Consider the following 23,780-nt stretch of genomic DNA (forward strand, 5'->3'; position numbering starts at 1 on the left):
CTACTTTTAGCCAAACTGATCTCAGCCCACTGACAGGGTATAGAGGAAAAGTTGTGTTTCTAAAAAAGGGGAAAAGAAGATGGAATATACTTAATTTTCCTTCATTATAAGGGATCTCAGACTCCAAATCCAAACTTACCTCCATTCCCAATAACCCTAGCATTTCTCCACCTGCCCCGCCCCAGGTTTTACTTCTAATTCTTTACCCTTTAATAATACACTTGATCTGAGGATTCCAAAACATTATACAAACACTAATTTAATAAAGCTCCACAGCAGCCCACCAGGTACGTAGTGTGAACTGGGAAACAGATACTAAAAAACGTGCACAAGACCATATAGTGTCAATGGCAGAGTCGGAATAAAATACAGGATCTTTGACCCAATGTCATGGTCTAACCACTAGGCAGCCTTTCCCAGTCATGAAAGTGGGGTTAATCAAAATTAATTCTATGCCATTTTAAGCTTTCTTCCCTAATTTCCTTGTGTGCTTATTATGCATTTGAGGTACTTTCAGACTGAATCTAGTTTAAATTTATGTGGAGAAGCTTCCAAGAAAGGGAGACTGAAAATAAATGTTTGACCATTTCGGTTCTGCCATCCATCTTACAAATTTTATATTCATCAATGGCCCTTGGTACATACTGGAAAAAGTTCTAACTTTATATTTTTTATCTTGCACTTCTAAGTCATCTTTCTCTGAAAGACATTTTCAAATGAGCCATACTTTGCCACTGCAATGACATTAACTGACTTTCTGCATGCATCATCCATGCCAGAAGTCAAAGTCCTATTATTTACATCCTGTATGATGATCTTTCCTGGCATGTATTTGCAATACAATTTCTTTGACAATGCAGAATGACCAATAGCTCAGTCCTTAAATTCTAGGCTATCATTCAGCAATATACAGGGTAAGTAATTTGAGTTCCCCATCAAACTGAAACAATTTCTTCTTAACAATGTAGTATCTCATAGTATAGTAAAATTAATGGAAAAGCTCTATTATGTTTGCTCTCCTTGCAGAAATTTTCATTTATTAATAGAACAAGTTCTCTCCTTCCAGTCAGTAATGTATTTGCTCACTATATTAGTTCTTTAGATAATGCTCTGTTACTTGAAACAGGTCAGTTGGAATAAGTACTTAACCAAACACTTATTCATTCCTTGATCTTAAGTCCCCCCCCCCGCCTCCCTGTAAATCTCCCACACCACCTCTTCTCTTCCACCAGGAGGCCTCATTCCCAAGATGGCCAGTGTTCCCTCTTGATACTCCAATAGTTCCTCCATAATCTTCATCATTAAAGTTCTGATTTTGGGGGGCTCAGGAGCTGTCAAATTCTCTGCTTAGTCTTCACTAAGAATGAAATGAAATCCTTGCATATTCCAAGAGGCAGAGTCAACCAGTAGAGGCATTTTTACATAATGTCTGTAGAGCCCCTCAGGGAAGTTGCAGGGGGACTGTAGAAACCTTGGCAGGACCGGGACCTCAGTTTCACTTCTCTCATTCCCACATTTGAGCTAGTCAGTTTATTCTTAATCCCTAGTTATAAAAAACCCATTCAACATAACTTCTTTATCCTCGCTCTAGATTTGACCTCTGCCCTGGAAATATTTGTGATATTAATTCAATTGCATTAAAATAATTTATCATAAAATAAAGGGCTATTTTAAATCAGTGTAATGCAGCATGAAATCTATTATATCTATATCTGTGTAGCAGCACAGCTGTGTTGCTAAAAGGTGCATAGTGTAGACATAGCTTAAGTTTTCACCCTTTCTTACTCCAATTAACACTGCAGAGCTAAGAAATGAGCTGGGTTCTAGTCTTCCTTTTGCAAAAATCACTTCTTTACTGAGTTCCATCACAGACCCAATTAGTTTAATTTGTGAAACACTCAGGCAATGGAATTGTAAAGACCAATGCAAAAATGGAAGACCTGAAAGTTGAACAGCTGTAACATAGGATAGAATTTGGCCTGCAGATAAGAAAATAACTCAGCTTGACTTTGACTGTAGGTCATTTGCAGGTCTGGAAGTTAGAAAAAAAGCTCTCTTTACTCGTAAACTGAGCCCAGCTGATATGGAAGATATTAACAATAAACAGAGCTACAGCACCAGTTTTATGGCATCACTTTTCAGATAAAAACTGCATTTTAAGCATGTACAATCACATGTACTTAATGTATCCTCAATTCAGATACCCCTTCCAATGTCATTTTCTTATGGACACTTGTCAGAAGTTAGCTTTTTGAGGTTCATGCAAAGCTGGCAATGGCTTTTAAAATGACACCCCTAGACTGATCAGACCATGTGGAAAGGACACCGTGTCTCCTGCCTCAGGATAAGAATGGGTTATGAAAATTTGGTTGGAAAGAGTCAAGGACTCAGCTCTGGAGAAATGGAAAGTAATCAGATATCCCCCAGCCATTGAACACCTTCTAAAAAAAAATCAGTATTAATCCACTAGCTAGGTTCTGAGCACAAGAAGCCCACGGAGCTTTTAGTAGTTAGCTGATTTGGAAGTTAAATTTGGCTACCTATACTATATGGCGACATCATTAATGGAGCATCAGAAACCACTTCATGGTGTGCAGGGTTTAGCCAACATAACTGAATTCTAAGCCAAGTCAGGCACAGCTTCAGATACTACGGACATGGGGGCTTGTAACGATGCATGACTCGCCCATGCAGCACCTCCTGCTGGCTTTCTGAGAATTAGCTTGTTTTCCAGCTCTGGAGCACCCTCTGCAGGCTGATGTTATCACCACCTCAGGCCCTCATGTCCCTTCCAGACCCTGGTGCCTCTTTGTCTGGGGGTTCTGCCCCAGCAGTATCCCCTCAGTCTCTGGGTCTCCCCTCCCTGGGGAGCCCCCAACCCCACCTTGCCACAGTGCCTACTGCCAGTCATCATTTAGCCCCCACTCACTAGGTCCAACTGCAGCCTGTAATGTCCACTCATCATTGGCAAGGGGAGGGTAGGACCTGCTGCCTTTACCTATCCCCAGGCTGCCCCTTTGCAGCCCCAGCACTTGGTTTAGGCCCCACATAAGGCCCTGGAGCGGGAGGGTTGTCAGGCTGGAGCTCCCCTTGCCTTTCCCCCAAGACTACCCTACCTCAGGTCTCTGCTCAGCTCCCAGGCAGCCAAGCCCTTCCCTCTCAAAATCTAGAGAGAGAGTATTTTAAGCACCTGGCTACTGGCCTTTTATAGGGCCAGCTGCAACATAATTTGGGCGTAGCCCCAGCTGTGGCTGCCTTCCCAGTCAGCCTTTGCCTCTAGCTCTCCAGTGGCAGCCCTTTCTCAGACAGATTTTAACCCTTTCTGGTCTGGAGACAAGGGGCAAGGACTCCATGCTGGTCATGGCTAAAGGAGAAGACAATGTTGATTCAGAGTAAGTTTCTCACATCCACATCTTTGGATGACATTTTGTGACTTGTCTGCCCTGCCCTGCCCTGAAAGCAAAACAGGAAGGGAAAGATCTCTTAAGAGGTGCCACAGTGCTATCTAGAATATTCCCATGCAAAAGCAGAATGTTCTTCACAGCATCATCTTTTAAGGCAAACTGAGAACCAAAGTGAAGAGGATGGGAAGGCACTGTGACGAATCAACACTTCAAATAGATTAATAACTAAACACTTGAAAAAGAATTCAGGGAGGCACATGAAGATTTTCCAATCCCTCCACCTCAGATTCATTGAAAGGAGCTATGCTGCTTTACATCAGCAGAGGTTCTGGTCCTTGAAGTGCAAGTGAAGTTGCAATAGTAAACACATACAACAGGAAAAACAAAATGGTTGCTGGAGGAATTCTGAATGTGTACTGGTAGTACAACAGAGAAAGGGTAGAATTGGGAAGATAAATACATCCTGATTTCCCCATTCTGGGTCTTTCACCAAAGAAAGAAAATAATCACATGTTCTCTGAGGAAAGCCACACAAAATGTATCCAAGAAAACTTTTGATGGTAAAATGATTCCATATTCAGAGTGATCCCTTAGAAACCTTTGCAAAGCCGATCTTCTTTAGCAACAGATCAGATAAAGGAGAATAAGCAACCTTTTGAATATCACCAGAGGCTGAAGATGTCAGGGGTAGAAAGCTTGCAAGTTTGTATGAGAATAAAATTATCCAGGCTTACTTTTACTAATCCTTGGAGGGACTATAAAGCATAGTGGGAGCGTGTAACTGTATCCTTTTTAAGGTCAAAATATTGTAATCTAAGAATCCCAGCACTGCTGGAAGTTAGTATGAGCTGTTAATGTGGTGCAAGCTGCTTGAGCTCTCCTAGTAGAAGGGTTTCAGAGTAGCAGCCGTGTTAGTCTGTATTCGCAAAAAGAAAAGGAGTACTTGTGGCACCTTAGAGACTAACAAATTTATTAGAGCATAAGCTTTCGTGAGCTACAGCTCACTTCATCGGATGCATCCGATGAAGTGAGCTGTAGCTCACGAAAGCTTATGCTCTAATAAATTTGTTAGTCTCTAAGGTGCCACAAGTACTCCTTTTCTTTTTCCTAGTAGAAGAGCATTACTGCTGTCATAAACCTACAGCTAAGGGTAGCATATAATCCCTCCTTTACCTGTAAAGGGTTAAGAAGCTCAGATAACCTGGTTGGCACCTGACCAAAAGGACCAATAAGGGGAGATGATACTTTCAAATCTGTGGGGGAAGGCTTTAGTTTTGGGCTTGGATGTTTTCTCCGGAGACAAAGAGAGAGACCAAGCAAATAATCTAGCTCCTACTGAATGATACATTTAAACTTACAGAAATAGTAAGTAATAGCAAGGAAATGAGTATCTTTTGTTTCAGCTTGTGAATTTTCCCCTGTGCTAAGAGGGAGGTTTATCCCTGTTTTTTGTAACTTTGAAGTTTTGCCTAGCGGGGAATCCTCTATGTTTTAAATTTTATTACCCTGAAAAATTACCTTCCATCCTAATTTTACAGAGGTGTTTCTTTTACTTTTTTCCCCTTTATAATAAAGTTCTGTTTTTTAAGAATCTGATTGGTTTTTACTGTCCTAAAAACCCAAGGGGCTGGTCTGTGCTCACCTGGTTTACCTATTTGGTTGGTAGATTATTCTCAAACCTCCCCAGGAAAGGGGGTGAAGGGGTTTGGGGAGATATTTTAGGGAAACTGGAACTCCAAGTGGTCCTTTTCCTGAATCTTTGTCTAACTCACTTGGTGATGGCAGCAGTACCCATCCAAGGGCAAGGAAGGATTTGTGCCTTGGGGAAGTTTTTAAGCTAAGATGGTAGAAATAAGCTTAGGGGGTCTTTCCCCACATCTGTACCCCAGAGTTCAGAGGGGGATGGAACCTTGACAACCACACTACCTATATGTTTGTGTGGATTTACTTCCAGAAGACACTGCACTAAATGTCTCCTTGTACACCAAGCAAACTCCTTTGCTTCAATAAATCTTCTTGAAAATCCACTTCTTCCTCAAAGTAATAATTTATTTTCTAGTCTGCATGCTGTTATTTACATCAAAGCCAATCTGAAATTAATTTGGAATGTAAAAAGCCATAACAAAACAATGTGACTCAAAACGCAAAGACTAATTGAAAAAAGTTCAACCCTTTATAATAATATTCAGCTTTTAAAGAAACCAGTGTGTTTAACCTGAGTAGTTAGGTAGGTTGCTTAGGCAATTTTCAGTTACAATATTTATAGCCACAGCTTGCACTGCAGAGACAAAAGATGTAGCTTTAAATTATGCAGTTATTTTATTACTCCCTGGAAGCGTTGAGTGGTAACATATGCATTTATCAAGTTCAAAATAAAAATATCCTTCTACATAAAATGAAGAGGAAGAACAAGAAGGTGGTTATATATTCTCCCACTAAATGGCCTGGTGTATTCCTGTCCTCCTTGTAATGCTGCATTTTTAAGACTGAGGGCAGGTCTACACTAGAAGCACTATACTGGCCCAACTGCACCGCTGTAGCGCGTCTTCTGAAGACGCTCTATGCCGATGGACAGCACTCTCCTATTGGCATAATTACTCCACTTCTGTGACAGGTTTCAGAGTAGCAGCCGTGTTAGTCTGTATTCACAAAAAGAAAAGGAGTACCCGTGGCACCTTAGAGACTAACAAATTTATTAGAGCATAAGCTTTCGTGAACTACAGCTCACTTCATCGGATGCATTTGGTGGAAAATACAGAGGGGAGATTTATATACACACACAGAGAACATGAAACAATGGGTTTATCATACACACTGTAAGGAGAGTGATCACTTAAGATAAGCCATCACCAGCAGCGGGGGGGGGGGGGTGGGAAAGGAGGAAAACCTTTCATGGTGACAAGCAAGGTAGGCTAATTCCAGCAGTTAACAAGAATATCAGAGGAACAGTGGGGGGTGGGGTGGGAGGGAGAAATACCATGGGGAAATAGTTTTACTTTGTGTAATGACTCATCCATTCCCAGTCTCTACCAATCTACCAATGTGCACATCTACCAATGTGATATATGCCATTATGTGCCAGCAATGCCCCTCTGCCATGTACATTGGCCAAACTGGACAGTCTCTACGTAAAAGAATGAATGGACACAAATCAGACGTCAAGAATTATAACATTCAAAAACCAGTTGGAGAACACTTCAATCTCTCTGGTCACTCGATCACAGACCTAAGAGTGGCTATACTTCAACAAAAAAGCTTCAAAAACAGACTCCAACGAGAGACTGCTGAATTGGAATTAAATTAATTTAGGCTTGAATAGAGACTGGGAATGGATGAGTCATTACACAAAGTAAAACTATTTCCCCATGGTATTTCTCCCTCCCACCCCACCCCCCCACTGTTCCTCTGATATTCTTGTTAACTGCTGGAATTAGCCTACCTTGCTTGTCACCATGAAAGGTTTTCCTCCTTCCCCCCCCCCCCCCCCCCGCTGCTGGTGATGGCTTATCTTAAGTGATCACTCTCTTTACAGTGTGTATGATAAACCCATTGTTTCATGTTCTGTGTGTGTGTGTGTGTATATAAATCTCTCCTCTGCTTTTTCCACCAAATGCATCCGATGAAGTGAGCTGTAGCTCATGAAAGCTTATGCTCTAATAAATTTGTTAGTCTCTAAGGTGCCACGGGTACTCCTTTTCTCTTTCCACTGCTGTGAGAGGCAGAAGCTGTGTCGGCAGGAGGGCATCTCCTGCTGACATAATGCAGGATTGGACAGGGCTTAGGTCACTGTAACTTGCGTTGCTCAGGGGAGTCTCTTTTTCATACCCCAGAGCAACATAAGTTAGATTGACTCAAGTGGTAGTATAAGACTGCCCTATTATAGGACAGGAATATCTTCCTTGAGCAGAGGTAATATTTATTCAAGCAACAGGTAATGCAGAAAGGAATCACCAACCCTTTCTAGCTGATGGAGAGCTTGAACTGCTTTGTCTCAAGAACTAGAATGGAATTTTTTACAGTTAGGCACTAAACTTTAAAAATCTAAGTGAACTGAATTCCAGACGTACTAAGAATTTACAGCTCCCACTGAGGCCAAGGGGAGTTCTCAGTGCTCTTGACTTCTGAAAATGAGGTATTTATTTTGGGGACCAAACATTGATGTTGGTGTTTGATTTTGACAAATAAGTCTGGAAATTTTGACTTTAAAAGCCAAAATGAGCACTTCAACAGGGGAAAAAAATATTATAGGCAACTTTCTGGTTTTTCCCTTGAAGAAAAACTTGAAATAATTTAAAATAAAAAAATTCCCCATAAAAATATTCACATTTTATTTGGTCAATACATGAATAAAATGTTATGAGAAACTTAGAAGAAAACAAACTAGCAAAATTCCCTATGGGGGATCAGGGTGGGGGGAACATTGCTATTTTCTAATTAGTTTGTATTGATCATCTTAAGAAGAGGAATATAGACATTATGAACTAGAAAAAATAGCCAGTTCACTTTTAATTGAACCATCTTGGGAACCATTAATCCGACACTGAACAATATCAGATGATCAGGTTTTAAGCAAAGCTTCCCATTGCAATTTATTGACAGAACAGATCTTTAGCAGGTGTAAATCTGTGTAGCTTCAGAGTTACATTGATTTACCCTGGCTGAGGGCATGGTCTGAAGAATTTTGATTTAAAAATACAACGAATAGTTCATTGTAAGTTACTTTGGACAAGAAATCAGTGCAAAATTAGGATAAATGATGAATTTAAGATGTTATGACAACACTAACTTTTGCTCTATTTACTCTCAATTCTTGGCAATGGTAATCCAGATGCACTAATGCTAACCTTAAATTAAATCACAGTAACTATGAAAGCCTCATCATGACAACGGCTTAAGTATCAACATATTTAATAATGCACTTTTTATTACTGCAAAGATTTTGATGTGTAGTACAACCGTTAACTGGTTCAATTACGAGCCAGGCTGATCCTGATTTGCATACATTAGTGTAAAATGGGAATAATTACACCAGTGTCAATGGAGTCATATTGTTACAGCAATGTAAGTGAGATAAAAATTGACCCTCATAGCTGATTGTAAGTTTTATGGTCTGATATTAAACTGAACTGGTCTTAGATTTTTGTAAAACAATTGTGTATTAACAGATGCAGTCTCCACAAAGGAGGTAAGTAGTGCACAGAGAGAAGCTAAATTAGTTTTTCCAGAGATATCCAAGCAATGTAAAAATTAGTCTGAGAATGAACAGCTAAAGTCACAGAATCATTATTCTCTAGCTAAGGTGCCAAATGATTGAGCCACAAGGTATGCTCAGAGCAGTTGAAGGATTATGGTAAAATATCCTCACAATGGAAGAATACCTCTCTGTCTTACTCCATGCCACCCACCAATTTATAAACCTTCTCTTACCAATACTGGTGTCTCTAGGAACAGACATTGCAGCTTCTTTGAAGCACTTATTAATTAATGCTACTTCCAATATTTTATACTTTTGGGAACAGTTATAGCTCAGATTGGTTGACTGCCCTCGTAAAAATGGGGGAAGTTCATGGCTTTGTCACAGAAGAAAACTCAGATTCATAATTTTATTTTTAATAGAGAAAGTGGTGACACACGATAGTTTAACTCATATTAATTTGTTTTTATAGGAGATTGAAAGAAAAGTCAAACATTTATCTTCATATTTAATAATACATAACAGATAGTTCAAGACCATTTTAGACTGATTGTCACTTGACGTTTTGCTTGTGTAAAGAATGCTGGATCTGGCTCAAAGCATTTGATGTTTCATTGCAGTTCTTTTGCATTCACTTAACTTTTTCACTCTTAAACCTGATCTGTACTTCATTGACAAGAAAAAGTCAGCAAAGGTTTCTGCAGAAATTGCAGAGAATAATATAAATCAGTGTATGCTCTTTAAGGAACTTGGAAATGCCTTTTTTAATCTCCTGGAAGTTATCACAGCATTTGTCACTGCACTCTGTCAGCTATCTTTTCTTCCTAGTCTGACTGATATGAGCCTTTACTAGAATGTGAACTGAAATCTTTTTCTAACATATTTGATTGTTATACATTTTACATTCATTTTCTCTATTATCCCCCAGACTCTTTCTATCTGAACTTAAACACTTCTAGATATGATACCCAAATCTATAAAACCTTTTATTTTTCAGCCTTTTTAAATTTTTGCCTGCCTTGACCTCATCAATTCCAGTTTCTACCATTACTTCCTTTAACTCAAAACTAATGTTCTCATAACTCATAAGAGCACAGTCAGCCAGAACTCTACCTATGCCTTTTCCATCTTCTTCTACCATCTTCCAAGTCTGTAAAAATGCCTACTGTTACTTCTAAAACATTGCCCCTATAAGATAACATGAGCTTGACTATCTTGCTTACACTATGTAGGCCCACTTACTTCAACTATGTTGTTCCTGATTTATATCAGTATAAATGAAAGGAGAATTGGGCCTTATCTGAACAAATATGCTGAAACTGCCATTCATGGCTTTACCACGCCAAGTCTCAACTTTCCAAACTAACTTGTCACAAGTGTTGGCACCTTTATTTCTTAATCTACATTCAAAAATCTCACCCTAGTCCTTGGAAATCTTCACTATCTTCAGTTCATCTCAGAATCTTGCACAAAATCTATTTCCTGTCATTGAGATCTTTAGATGACTTGCTCCCCCCATCTCTCTAACTTCACATTTCCATTCTGCTGTCAAAGATCCAGACTACTTTTGTCTTCCTATCCCTGTACGTCCAGACTAGATAGAAGATCCTTCTTCTAAATTGCACTCACCAGGCCAGATCCTTAGCTGGTGTAAATTGACTTGAAAGGCGCTACCTCAGTCCACACAAATTGAGGGACTGGCCCATCATCTGCAATGGTCTTTTTCTGCCTATTAGACTTCCTACATTTCAACTTGGTGTTGTCCAGTTTGAGGGGGGGAAGAAGACACAAAAAATACTTAAATTTACAATTACATGCCATTGCAAACAATGGTACATAGTAGAAATATGAAAATTAAATGCAGTACTGTATTAAATCTGTCACTGTGTTCTTCTTTAACATTGTAAATTAAGCTAACCAGTTGCTTCAGTATTTGAGGCATCCAGCTTTAATTTATTTATACGCATCATTTAAAAATACCAGTATGTTTGGCTCAGAAAATAAATTAAAAATTGGCATGTGTGCCTCATAAAAGGAATTAATATATATAATAATAAATCATATAGCATGGGCTCTAGAAATTCCACTAGCAATAATAGTGTTTTCTAGTTAGCTGTCGTAGTTTTTTTCCTCAGATGATTCATAGTTCTGCTTACTTACTATCTGGCAGCATTATAAATCAACATGATGATTCAGATCTCGCTTAGCTTTTGATTTAATACAAAGTCCAGTATATCTCAGGCTGAAAGTTTCATCCTCTGAAATATGTTTTGAGTTTACATTTTCCTTGGTGTATGGATCATATAACTTTTTTCAGCCTGTACGGATAGAAAGAAGATCAGGTAGGTCGTGGTGGAGGCTCGGAAATAGAAAAGAGCATGAATGCCATGTCTGTGGAAGGCCTTGTAAGGAGACATGAAGGGTTAGGTTTCCCATACTAAAACAATTATCTTCAGATGCACATTCAGTTGACAAACCAGTTAGTTTTTCCCTCTTATAGGGAACTGACAACAGCCTAGAATAAATATCTTGCAGTTGAATATTCCTATAAACTTTGGAAATTCACAAAACAAAATTTAGTAACTATAATCCTTTTTCACAGACTGGGATTGCCACATTGTATATCTATCCCTCAGGAAAAGTCAGAGCATTATTAATGTTAATAAGGAGAATAGACTAAAGGGCATTCTCACTCTGGCATGCATTGTACCAGACAGTAATTAGTTGGGACTGGGATCTTCATTGTTCTTCTGCCATATATCAGATCTCTATTCCAAGTGATGGGTCAGTATGATCTAGAGATTAATTTGTGAGATTGAGTTCCAGAATTGCTCAATTCTAATCCTAACTCCACCAATCATTGACTTGCTATGTGGTATTTGGCACGTCAACGAGAGACTGATCCAATGCCAAATGACGTCAGTGGGAGTCTTTCATGCATCAGGACCTCATAATCCTTCTGTTTTCAGCATCCCCATCTGTAAAATTGGAATGCGAATGCTTTCCTACTTCACAAAGGTTTTTTGAGGATTTGTTAATGTTTGTACATCATGTTGAAGATATAAAGGATCTGAATTTTCTAAAGCAGCCAAATACTCTTAAATGGTGCCAAATTGGCAGTGTCTCTTGTCCTCTGTTGTAAATATGAACTTCCAAATGCAGAAGGTAAATGAATGCAGAACTGTAGTGGGGTGGGCACCCCGCTCCTGCCCTGAAGGGGTTAAAACAGCCCTGGGAGAGGGCTTTCCTGGGGGAGCCAATAGTATAAGCAACCCTGGAGAGGGCTGTGGCTGGAAATAAGGGGAATGAGAACAGCTGGGGGAAGCTGACTGTGTGTGGCCAGCTCAATCAGGGCCCAACTGGCCCTTATAAGAGGGCTGTGGGCCAGGACCAAAGGAGTCTCACTCTAGTCCTAGAGTAGGAAAGGCTCACTGCCTGAGAGCAAGGTACCTGAAGTGTAGCAGTGCTAGGGAACCCCAGGCCACAGGCCTTGGTAAAGGCCCAGAAAGGTACTGGGGCTGCAGTGGGGCAGCTTAGGAATAGGCAGAGGCTGCTGGTCCTAACCCCTTACCAATGATGAGTGGCCATTACACTGCAGTCTGCCACAGTGAGGGGGGGCTAGATGACTGGCAGTAGCCTCTGAGGCAAGGTGGGTTTGAAGGGTTAGGGGGTTCCCCAGGGAGGGGAGACCTAGAATGTGGGGTACTGCTGGGACAGAACCCCAGGGTAAAGGGCACCAGGGTCTGGGAGGGAATGCCAGTGGCAGGCGAGACACTGGCCTGCAGAGGGCCCTCTGAAGGCTGGAAAGAGCTAATTCCTGAGATGACCATCAGGAGGTGCTATGGCAGTGAGTTGTTGCCTTGCTAGAAGAACACTTAAGTATTTGCATATGGATAAAAAGCTTGCTCCGTGCAAGAGCTATAGTGTGCATGCTTGGTGCTTGGGCACCTGTCATGTCTCTTGGCTACCAAATTCTTATGATCTGCTAGGCTCATTTTCCCCATAGTCTTGTGTTATGATTTTGGGTTTTGTATTGTTTGTAGGAATTTATATTTGCCTGATAATGTAGCCTCTCTACCTTAGTTTGACTAGAGGAAAAAAATCTCCTTTTCTTTCCTGTTTAAGGATCACCTGCATACGTCTTTGCTTAGTATCATTAACACCCCCATGTGGCCTCACCATACCTTATTAATGGTTGGGCAGTCTGCCTCAATTATCTGTCTAGTAGAGCCCGCAATGTATTGGAGGCCTTAAAAACATAGGAGGTATGATCCTTTTCCTGGGAGCAAGCAGCCTGAAAGACAGACAAGTAAATAGACAAAGTGAAGGAGGAAGTGGAGCAGGAAATACACCTTGTGATTCCAAATATAAGTAGGCCAGGTAAATCACACCTAGGCTACTCCTAGAGTGTCACAATGTCAGTAAATTTCTCATTGGCACCACAACAGAAAGGTCTTCTGAGGTGATTTTTGAAAGTGCTGAGGAAAGGCGACTTGCAGGTGAGCTTAGGAAAGTCCCTCCCACAGAAGGAGGAGCAGTGGCACAGAGAAGATGACAAATAGTTTGACAAAGCCCTAGGTGGTGTAAAGTGGGCACATGGTTCAAAACTTGACAAAGGTAGATAAGTAGAGTCATGATTACATATACACACACATGATTTATCAGGATTCCATCCCTTATTCTGGGCATGTTACCACTGTAGCACTTGAGTCTAATCTTCAAAGTCAATACAAATGGATTCACCCACACATCCCTTATGAATGCAAATGTAGTGTGTGATAATGTGAACCTTTAAATCTGTATGTATTTATAGCTTGTTTTTACTTTGACCTTATGTTCTCCATTGCCTTACATTAAATGAGACTGCACATTATTTATTGTATTACAGTGGTACACAGAGGCCCCTAGCAGCGTTAGGGCCATGTTTTGTTGGATGTTGTGCAAACATGAAATGAAACAGAGCCCATGCTCCTCAGAGTTTACAGTCTAGATCAGGGTAATCAATTATTTTTTGTCAAGGTCCAAATTTTTTGGTCAAGGCATAGTCATGGTCCAGACACCAGAGAAACAGTTTTCACACCGCAAGTGCCCTTGTTCAACAAACACACACAATGCTGTGTAATATACCCAAGGCTTATATTTTTAGTGCATTGAATGAAAATAAAATCAAACCACTGTATAACCTAAAAATAACCTCCAAGAAATTACATCTGAGACTTTGAGAAAGTAAGTGGATAAAATGGCAAATATGAGCATGAAAACACTTTCAGACAACTTTTACATTTTGAATTTGTTTTGAGTTTACAACAAGTATTAACTTTGGCTTTTGTCAAAATTATTGTAGTCACATAACTTCCCAATTGCCCCCCCTCCCCCAGCTTAGGGTTGCCATATTTCAAGTTCCCCAAAAGAGGCCACTGTTAGGGGTGGGAAGGGGGACTTGAGGATGTGGTACAGTTGGGGCATGCTGAGAGGGGGTATTTTGGGGTGCTGATAGGGGTAACTGCAGCCCCTCTCTTGAGGGGGAGGCAGTGTTACTCCTTGTCACTGTGGCAGCTGGTGCATATCCAGGACACACTGCCAGCCCGTCAGTTGGCTCCTCCCTGTGGGCCTCTCCCCCTCCCCGGGGTGGGGACCTTGGGCCTGGCTCTGTCACCCCGGCTGGGCTCCAGGGTTCCATAGCTGGGCAGGTGCCCTGGCTGAGAGGTGCTTGGCAGTTCTGCTTATCTGGTGGGCTAGGTGGCCCAGCTTCCCCTAGCCCCCGATTGCCTGCTAGCTGCCCCCAGCTCTGTCTGCAGAGGCTCCCATGACCCAGATGAGGTCACTGAGCCCAGATACCAGCACCTGCTCGTTTGCCCACATGGCTCACTCTCCCCATCCGTGAGCTGCTGCCTGCCGGCGGAGAATGGAGCTGGAGCTGGTGGGGCTGCAGCTACACAAGCAGCCGCCTGGGGGGACACTGTGTCTCACTCTGGTCCAGCTGCCTGCCCCTTACTAGGGGGCCCTGTACCAGGACACAGGCATGGCTCTGCATAGCTCCTGCCCTGGCTTGGCTTCAGCCCATTTGACTTTTGCGATCCACTCAAAAGCTTCTGGCAGTCTGGATTTGGCCCATGGTCTGCCCATTGACTATCCCTGGTCTACATAATCTCTGAAACACTTTAAAAAGCTGTGTGAAAATGTGCCTCTGCATGTATAGGTAGAAGCCCTCCTAACAGGAGAACCTTCCTTGCTTTTAAGGAAAACAAATTTTAATAAAAAGTAAATGAAAAGAAAATATTTATACTTCTCTTGGAAGTCTATTACTAAGAAGCAAAGTCTGACCCCCCCCCATTCCTTATCTTGCTCTGCCTCCTAAAATCACTTATTATTCAACCACTTTTGTTACATTAAAATCAATCGGGGGGGCCTTTCCATTTGCTTCAATGGGTTTTGAATCAAGGTCCTCTGCATTAGGGATTTTCAGTGGCTACATTTATATAAGTAGCAATGGAGTATTTGATAATGGCCTTCAAAAATTAATTTAGCTGATTGTCTACATTGTTTGTACCTAAAAGGATGATGATAATCCATGATCAGAGGTATTGAAATTTCTACTTGAATTTCCTGGAAACCTGTAAAGGAATGGGTTTATTTTCAGTATTATCCCAACACATTATAAAAAGACTTTCAAAAGAAGAAAATACCTGCCCACTGTTGTTGTTCTAGCAAGTAACGCATTATGTTCTCACAAAGCATTGAAAGCTTTCAGTGATTATCAAAAGCTATTCTTTCCTCAAGGCTATGTAGAGTAAAAGAACTTAAATGATTGTCTTATGCTTTACCTCCAATGTATGGGTGTCAATCATGACTTTAGTAAGTATTATAAACATGGGAAGCTAAAACATTCAAAAATATTAATTCATCTGTTGCTGGGAGATGAAGACATGGTCATATGGAATTTACATAATCCTATTTGCATACATATTTGTATTCTAGCTCTAACCTCAGAAGAAGCTTTTGTTCGGAATGTTATTAAAAATCTAACTAAAAAGAAATATTAGATCTGATCCAGGTGCATTGTGGCTGCTTTTCTAAGTTTCTCCGATCCATTGAGCATCATTCCTAGTATATGCATTTGACTGCTTACAACCTAGAATTTGAAACTCTAGAGTTTGCAACTCAAAAATATTGTGATTTTGTTTTCTGATAAAAATAAAAAATTTCCATTAATTTCAGGGACCGTTTAAGCATCCCAATCATTATTTTAAAAAAGAACTCAAAATAATCCCATTGCTCTGACAATGTTTCTTTGTTTAGGGTTAAAATGTAAATTGGTGAATTAAAAATGGATAGTACCAAAAGTGCTGGGGAGGAAAGAGTAGATTTTATTTAATAGACTTGTGCTCGCCCCCCCCGCCAATCCTTATTAAGAAATAATCACTGTGGATTTGCTTATTTACCTTCCACAGAAATCTGAGTAAAGCTGGTCAGAAATCTTCTACCAAAGGGCTTTTGTGATGGAAAATGTAGTTTCTGCAAATTGAAATTTTCTGCTGGAAAGTTTTGATTTTTGCTGAATTTTCTGTTTCCAGCCCTTTGTGAAAACTTAAAAGAAATATTTTGTTTTGGGTCAGTGGTGCTCAATATTCATCTGAGATACTGTCCTCCTCTCTGTTCTCCTCTCTAGGGCTGGCTTCCTAAGTGGACTACAGCTCGTGATGCACCAGTTTCCTCTCTGGTGCATCATGGGAGTCACATGGCCACAATGCGTCAGGGAGATGTAGTCTATTGCGGGAGCTCAGCCCACAGAGGAAAATGTTGCCATGAGACATCAGAACGACACTCCAAAGAGACATGGTGGCAGTTCAGAGGGAGACTGGTTAATACTGAACTGGAAAGAAACATTTTGAGAATTGCACATTGAAAACTTTTTGAACTTTCCACTTCTTGAAGAAATTTGATATTTCAATTATCCATCCAGTTTCCAGCCATCTCTACTTTTTAGCTATAACTTTATTTATTTTTGGACTTCAAACTGGATGTGTGGTTTGGAGTGTTTTTTTTTGTTTTTGTTTGGGTTTTTTGCAGGTAAGTTAGAATACAAAAGTGGAACCTACTCTAGGTATCAATTGCTATGGCCAATCTCATCTTCATGTTAGGAAATCTGAGTTTTTATGTAGAGGAAATATCAATAATGTATAGGCACAATAGTGATTTAATTAGCAGCTGGAGAGGAAGATGTAATTGATACCTTTATTTACAACACAGCAGGATATTATTAAAATGCTTAGTATTTAGAAATACTGAAGATTAAAAATCTTAAATAAAACTTTATTTGGCTTGGTGTTCTCTGAAACAAAAAAACAATGTTTTAATACATTTGAAGACAGCAAGTTTATTCTCATATTGCCATTTTGTAAAGAGTTTATTATCCTTAAAAACTAATATACTGCAAAGTTAATGAATTTTGCTGTATGAAGAATCTGATACAGAAAAATTATCATGTGTTTACTGACCCCCTATGCCCCTTCCCATAGAAATAATACTGAGATGTGGCTCTGATGTGGGGCGGAAGGGAAGGGAAACTCCAGCAAGGGTGCCCTGCTGCTTGTTTCCTGTGGTTGTTGTGGGTGCTGGTGGGGATTGCATCCATGTAATAAGCCCCAGTTCCACCCTCCGAGCCTGATTATCCCCGGGAAGGCTGACAGAGTATGTGTGCTGTTTCTTTAGCTCTGTAGCAAGAAGGCATCTGGGAAGAGTTCCAGGACGAAGAAGGGAGACACAGAGTAGCATTAGGGATAATAGTGTTTACCTTGTTCTGATATTGAACAAAGTGACTCTTTGTTTGTTACTGTGAAGGCGGGGGGGGGAAGGGGCACTACCCTCAGGAGACAGGCTGAAGACTGCAGCCTGGGGATAATCAATGAGGCTCTGCCCTGCACTAGGGCCTGAGTGATATAAAACAGGAAGAGGAAGCAAAGCGAGGGGAGCGAGAAGGGAGTAAAAGCCAGGATGGTGGCAGTTGCTATGTGAAGTATCTGGAAACAAGTCTAATCTAATTCAAAGGCTTGGGTGAGGACTGTAAGTTTGGGTGCCATGAAACTAGGCCTCATGAAGTGATGATTGTAATGCTTCCTCCGCTGATGAACAATTTGCTGTAATGATTCTTAGGCTGAAGCCTTATTAAAAGGGACATGGCATCTGATGAACACATGTTGGCTTCTGCTTACCTGTGGGCTGTTAAACTGAAATCTTTGTTTCTCCTCTTGGAGAATGACAAATGGGGTACACCTGCAGCACCACAACGGCCTGCAAGGGAGTGGTCAGGGACAGTTGTCACCTTTACAGTTGTCATGACAATGTCCTGTGCTTCCATGCTGCCTTTGGAGCCCTATGCCTTCCTCCTTGAATTGCACCTCCATAGGCACCATGCAGTCAGGAAATCTTTATTAATCTTTATAAATTCCAGAGAGGCCATGGAAATATCAATAAAAACTTAAACTGCATGATCATAGCTTTTTCATGGGGCAGATGGCTGGTGAGTGGAGGAGGAAAGTACTTTCTGCAGTTGAGGACAGGCAAACTCTGAGGATTCCTTCAATATAGAGAGCTCTTTGAGATCCAGGCCAGCTGGGAATGATGCTGCAGATACCCTCAAAATTAGGAATACTAGGATGTGGGATTTGCATTTTGCTCTCATTAGAGGTGGAGCATTTGCTAGAATATTTTCTTTTCAATTTATTATGAGATTCCATGTTAGTTTATTCCATGGTTGCTTCAATGCACAAATGAAATTCCACACAAAATGCCCTTGAAATAAGACACAAATGGCTTCATTTGGCAAGTAGCTCAAAACATTCTTCTTTCACCTTGTTAGTTTGCATTGTTCTAATTGTAAGGGCTCTTCTGTAAATAATACCTTACTAATACATTCACGTGGGCTTTTGAAATACTTATATTTAAGGGAAACACTTATATTTGTTAACTGGTGCAACACTTCCCCTTTGGCTATAGAAAGACAGGCCCCTATGCACCACTTTTGTGGAGGTTGGAGGGATATAGTCTCAGTGAAGATATAAATACCCACAAGCTGTTGTACTTCCCCTAATTGAGGTTAATTGTTGAATTTAGTCTCTTAGGTCTTGTCTACACTAAAACAATTTACAGGTATAAGTATTCCAATATAGCTGTACTGGCAAACTCTCCTGATGTTCTTTTGCTGGTATAGCTTATACCAGTTCTCAGAACAAAATAAACTATATTGACAGAAGCACTTTTGTACACTAGGGTTTTTGTCAGTCTAAAAATGTCATTGTAAAAAACCAAACACACCCTTAGTCATTGTTGTTTATCGACCAAGTTTCTTGTGTATACGAGATCTTAATCACCAACCAAGGCCCTTGGAAGAGACATTGAATGATACTATATTTACTAGGATAGGCTTGAAAAAAATTAAGAGAAATTTAGTCTGAAAAATTTTCATTTTAAATTTCAGATGTTCCAAAAACTTAAATTATTAAAAACAAGAGCCTTTTGTTTCAAATGGAAATATTTCAAATTGTTTTGAAATGAAACACATGTTTAGTTTGTTTCAATTTAAATGGTCATTTCGGGTTCCTTACTGAAATACAACAACATTTATGTCTGAATGAAATGCTTCCGTTTGCTTTGAAATGTTTTGGAAAAAAATGTTTTTGTGTTCAATTTTTCCTGGGAATTGAATTGTTTTTTTCCATCAGAATGGCTGTTTTACCACAAATAATGAGGCTTCTGAGGGAAAATGTTCTACACAAAACAATTTAACCAGCTCTGGTATTTATGAAAAAAGCTGTAATTCTCAAAGGAAAAAATTGTGAGGAAAGTTTAAGGTCTTGATCCTATAATGTGTTGTACACTTTGTACCATTGACTTGAATAGTGCTTTGTGCAGTTATAGGCACTTGCCAGGTCACTATGTTGCAGTATCAGTTGTTCAAATATAAAAGTGATAGCTGAAATGGAGTTTGAAGACAGATTTTTCACTTCCCTTCCTTGCACCTGTCAACTGTTTTACTTTTTGCATCATTATTCATGTAGCCACCTTTTTTTTTCTCCTCCTCCCCTTCCCAAAGTATCTACTTCTGATTCCTATTGATCTGGGGTTGCTTTTCCTGTAGGATATACAAACTGTTAGATTTTAAAATGTATATCACTAATAAACTGATTTTTCAGAACTCAGACTGTTCCATCACTCATATCCAGATTTTCTAGCTATTCCTTCTGACAATGACTACTATGGCCCTTTGCTCACAGAAATGTGTTTAGGAATAGTTTTCTTTGCTTATGTCAAGGAAGCATAAAATGAGGCATTTTAGCATCCCTTTCTCTCCTCTTCTTCCCATTCATGTCCACATCTCACCAGTTATGAGAAAACTATCATGGTATAAAATGTCTTCTTTTTTCTAGTTATCAGTTGTAATTCTGCTGCACAAGCAATTATTCTGTCAGAGATGGGAATTTTTTTCTGATTACAGCTGAAGCTGTCCCTCCATCAAGAAATTTTCCAGACAACCAAGTTATATGGGGCCACGTTTGGAATGCAGCTGCTCTCATTTACGCCTGCTTTCAATCTGGCCTTTGTGTCTGTATTAGACAGAAGATGTGGTTCTTCTTATTGCTGTCCTATCTAGTTCATTTGAGTCCTCAGTTATTCTTGACATGAGATTGGCAGCTAATGAAGGGGATAAGGAAGTACAATCGTGCTATTTTAAATAGAGACCAGACTATTTTAAGTAGTATTATTGACACCTCTGCAAGGAGTGAGACATAGGATAATAACATGAGTTAAAATAAAATTTTGTTTTTGTAGTAATGGCACAATAGCACAAGAAACCTGCATTAAATGGTCATTTAAATCTCCTAAACTCATCATCAGCATATTATACAATCTTGACTTATTAGAATGTGGTCTCTCATCTGTCTGTATCCATCTGTGACCTCTTATTTTACAATTAGACAGTAAGCTCTTTGGAGAAGGGAGAATGCCTTTATGTCTGTACAGAGCCTAGCACAAAGGCGCTGCTGACTTTAGATACTACTGCAGTCCACATAGTTAATACATTTGCTTATGCTCTCAGTAGTATGATTCCTGGCCAGGATTAAGACTATCCATTTAATAGTTTTTATCTTCTGGTTCCTTTAAGGGACAGGAATCCCTAAAATATAGTTTGAGGTCACAGAAATGTGGATATTGTTTAGTCATCGCTGATGGACATATTGTGACTATTACTGAGTGGAGCTGCACTGGCCCAGCAGGAGCACTGGGGTGCACTGTGCCTCCAAGAAACACAGTTCTTCCCTGAGCTCTCCCACATACAGAACTGGGTCCTTAAAGATGAGTTGAATTAGCTATGGAAAAAGTCCACACTTGGCTGTACAGAAGTCTACAGGCTGGTATATAGCAAGTTTTTGAGCATCATTATCAGAAATATGACCCCTGCCCCTGCTACTCCTGGGAGCATCACTTCCAAGAAACAGTGCTGGAAATGCTGATTAGCTGGTATTGAGAAGGATTTCTGTGGTGTATACTTAAGAATTAGCATATAGTATTAACTATTCCTTCCAGGGGCAATAGAATCCTAAAAATGTTTGCCTCTTGCATGGCCTGTGGGGCCCCAGAAACTGCATATAGTACCCATCATTCCTGTGCCAGGGAAGGTATAATTAAGGCAACAGGCTCATCATGTAACAATCAGCCTGTAAAGTAATGACCTCATGAGCACCTAAGAAGCAGTGTCGTCCCAACATCCAATCACTGCTCTTTCTGAAAGTGCATTGTTCTGGAGTGGTATATTGAAGAATGCTACAAAATCATGTTGTGTCAGAGTGCCTGTGAGAATGTATGTAGAGTTGCTGTAGCCATGTCAGTCCCAGAATATTAGAGATATAAGGTGAGTGAGGTAATATCTTTTATTGGACCAACTTCTGTTGGTGTAGCTCTTCTTCAGGTCTCAGAGAATGTAGTTATTCCTAGGTCAGAAAACAAGAATTGTGCTTCATGAAAAATTTAGACTGTTCATATTTGTTTTCATTCCACTTTGGAATGGCACTGGGACTATTCAAAATGAAGAGACATACCCCCAAAATAGCCAATAATCTAGTGATTAGGGCACTCAGCTGGAATGTAGCACACTCAGGTTCAAGTATCTGCTCAGCTGACATCTCGTGTGGGTACCCTGACCACCAAGTTATAGAGGTGGGCTCTGTGAGTCTCTCCTAATGAATCTGTTTCATGTTGTATAAATAATCATTGGGCTAGAGACTGGCTCTATAGCAAAGTATTTGTTTAGGGCACTCGTGGTACATTTCCATGAACAGTTTTTGTCAAATAAGCTTTGTCTAACAAAACATAATTGAAAAATTCCTGACCAGCTCTAGTTATTTTAGGCAGTGGGTACTGTGTCTGTGACAGGCCATCTCTGGTAAGAATGACAAATTAACATCTTATCTTTTATTCTGTAACATCTTTAATTTGTATACAGGTTCTTTTTATAACTAAAGAACATTCCAATTAACATTGGTTATTTGCCTTGTAACTACTTCATGATGTAAAGGCCTAATATAGACAGCAGGATGAGTAGGAAAACCTTTTCAAAGAGGTTGACAGATAAGAAAAAGTAGTTTCTTGAAATCATTCAATAGTCATTAATTAAATTTTTGGACTGAATAACTAAATGGGGAATTCGTAAACTTTTTTTGATCTTTGAATGTTGAATTAGATCATTACTGTATTATACAACAGATTAAAAATATTTTAAAGGTGGTTAATATCTGATGTTACGTTACTTACCTGAGATACTTGTAAACTTTCCATATGACTTAAACTGTGACAAATCATGCAGGTTGTTTATATGAATAGTGGTGACTTTTGTGCATTGACATCTTGAGTGTTGGCCTTAGCTCTATCTTTGCTACCCTGGTGGAGGTTAGTGGAAGTGTGGAAAAAATATTGCCTCTGTCATTAACAAATATGACACTTTATTGCTGATTAATAAAAAGTAGTGTGTTGCTTGTAAGGTCTCTTCAGTCAGTAGTAACAAGTTGACTGAACTTGAGATTTGCACAGCATCCTAGCAAAAGCTTAGGATCATTGGCAACAGGTTTATTCAAGCAACCTGACCAGTTACGGCCCATCAGGCTAACAGTATTATTGGACCCTCAGTTCAGCCACACATGTAACTACAGAAACACAAAGCAAATATGAAGACTATCCCAGACAATTCTACTCTAAAATGTTGTGGAGTCAATTCAGAAGATTTTTAGCACAAACATAAAGACTTCTCTAAACCCATTTGCATATCTATCATTTTTTCCCACTCTGTAAAATATACATTAAACTAAAGAAATACTTCAAGCAATATTAATGGATTAAGAATAAATTTACTTCATGTGTACACAGTGTAAGAAAAGTCTTTTAAAGGAGTATTTCTCTATATAGTTTATGGTAAAGTCAACATGTATCCCCCTAGAGCACAGTACCACAACTAGATAATGTAGAATTTTGAGAGCTATGCACAGTAATAGTGTGTGTCCTCATCATTTTCACAATGAATCCAAATTTGGATTTAAGTCCAGATTTAAGTCATCACAAAGGGCCTTTTGTGGTGCTCCAGGAGCACAACTTAAATCTATCTTAATCAGGCAGCCCAGGTTTCCCCAGTGCAGGGGAAATCCTTTGGCATAAAGCTAGCACAGCTGGCTTTACACCATGCACTCCTCCCCTCTTGGAATGGGGTGCATGTGAGAGACAAAAAGGAGGTGGTCAGGGTGGCTCATGGGGGGGCTGCTGTATCTTACACAATTTGGAGGAGACTTTAGGCTGCTCTAAGTTACACTGGGTGATAAGATTTGGTAGAGGGATAGAGATGGCTGTGCTGCCTCTGCCACCAGAGTGATGCAGTTCAGTAGTTAGCCCATAATGTTGAGCACAGCTGTTTCTGTCCTCACACTGATATCTTCCTGGGATTCAGGCCTAGTGCCAAAACACCATCTTGGGCTATAAAACATGCATTGTAGAACTGCAGACTGGTGACCAGACACAGGATTTATTACACTTTGTGCGATATAGATTTTGTGTATTCGGTTCTAGTGAATGAATTATTGGAAGCACAATATGCCCTTTAATGCTGTCGGTTGGGCTAAATCAAAAATCTCTTATACAGG

The sequence above is a fragment of the Dermochelys coriacea genome, chromosome 2 (assembly GCF_009764565.3).
Source record: "Dermochelys coriacea isolate rDerCor1 chromosome 2, rDerCor1.pri.v4, whole genome shotgun sequence".
Lineage (NCBI taxonomy): Eukaryota > Metazoa > Chordata > Testudines > Dermochelyidae > Dermochelys > Dermochelys coriacea.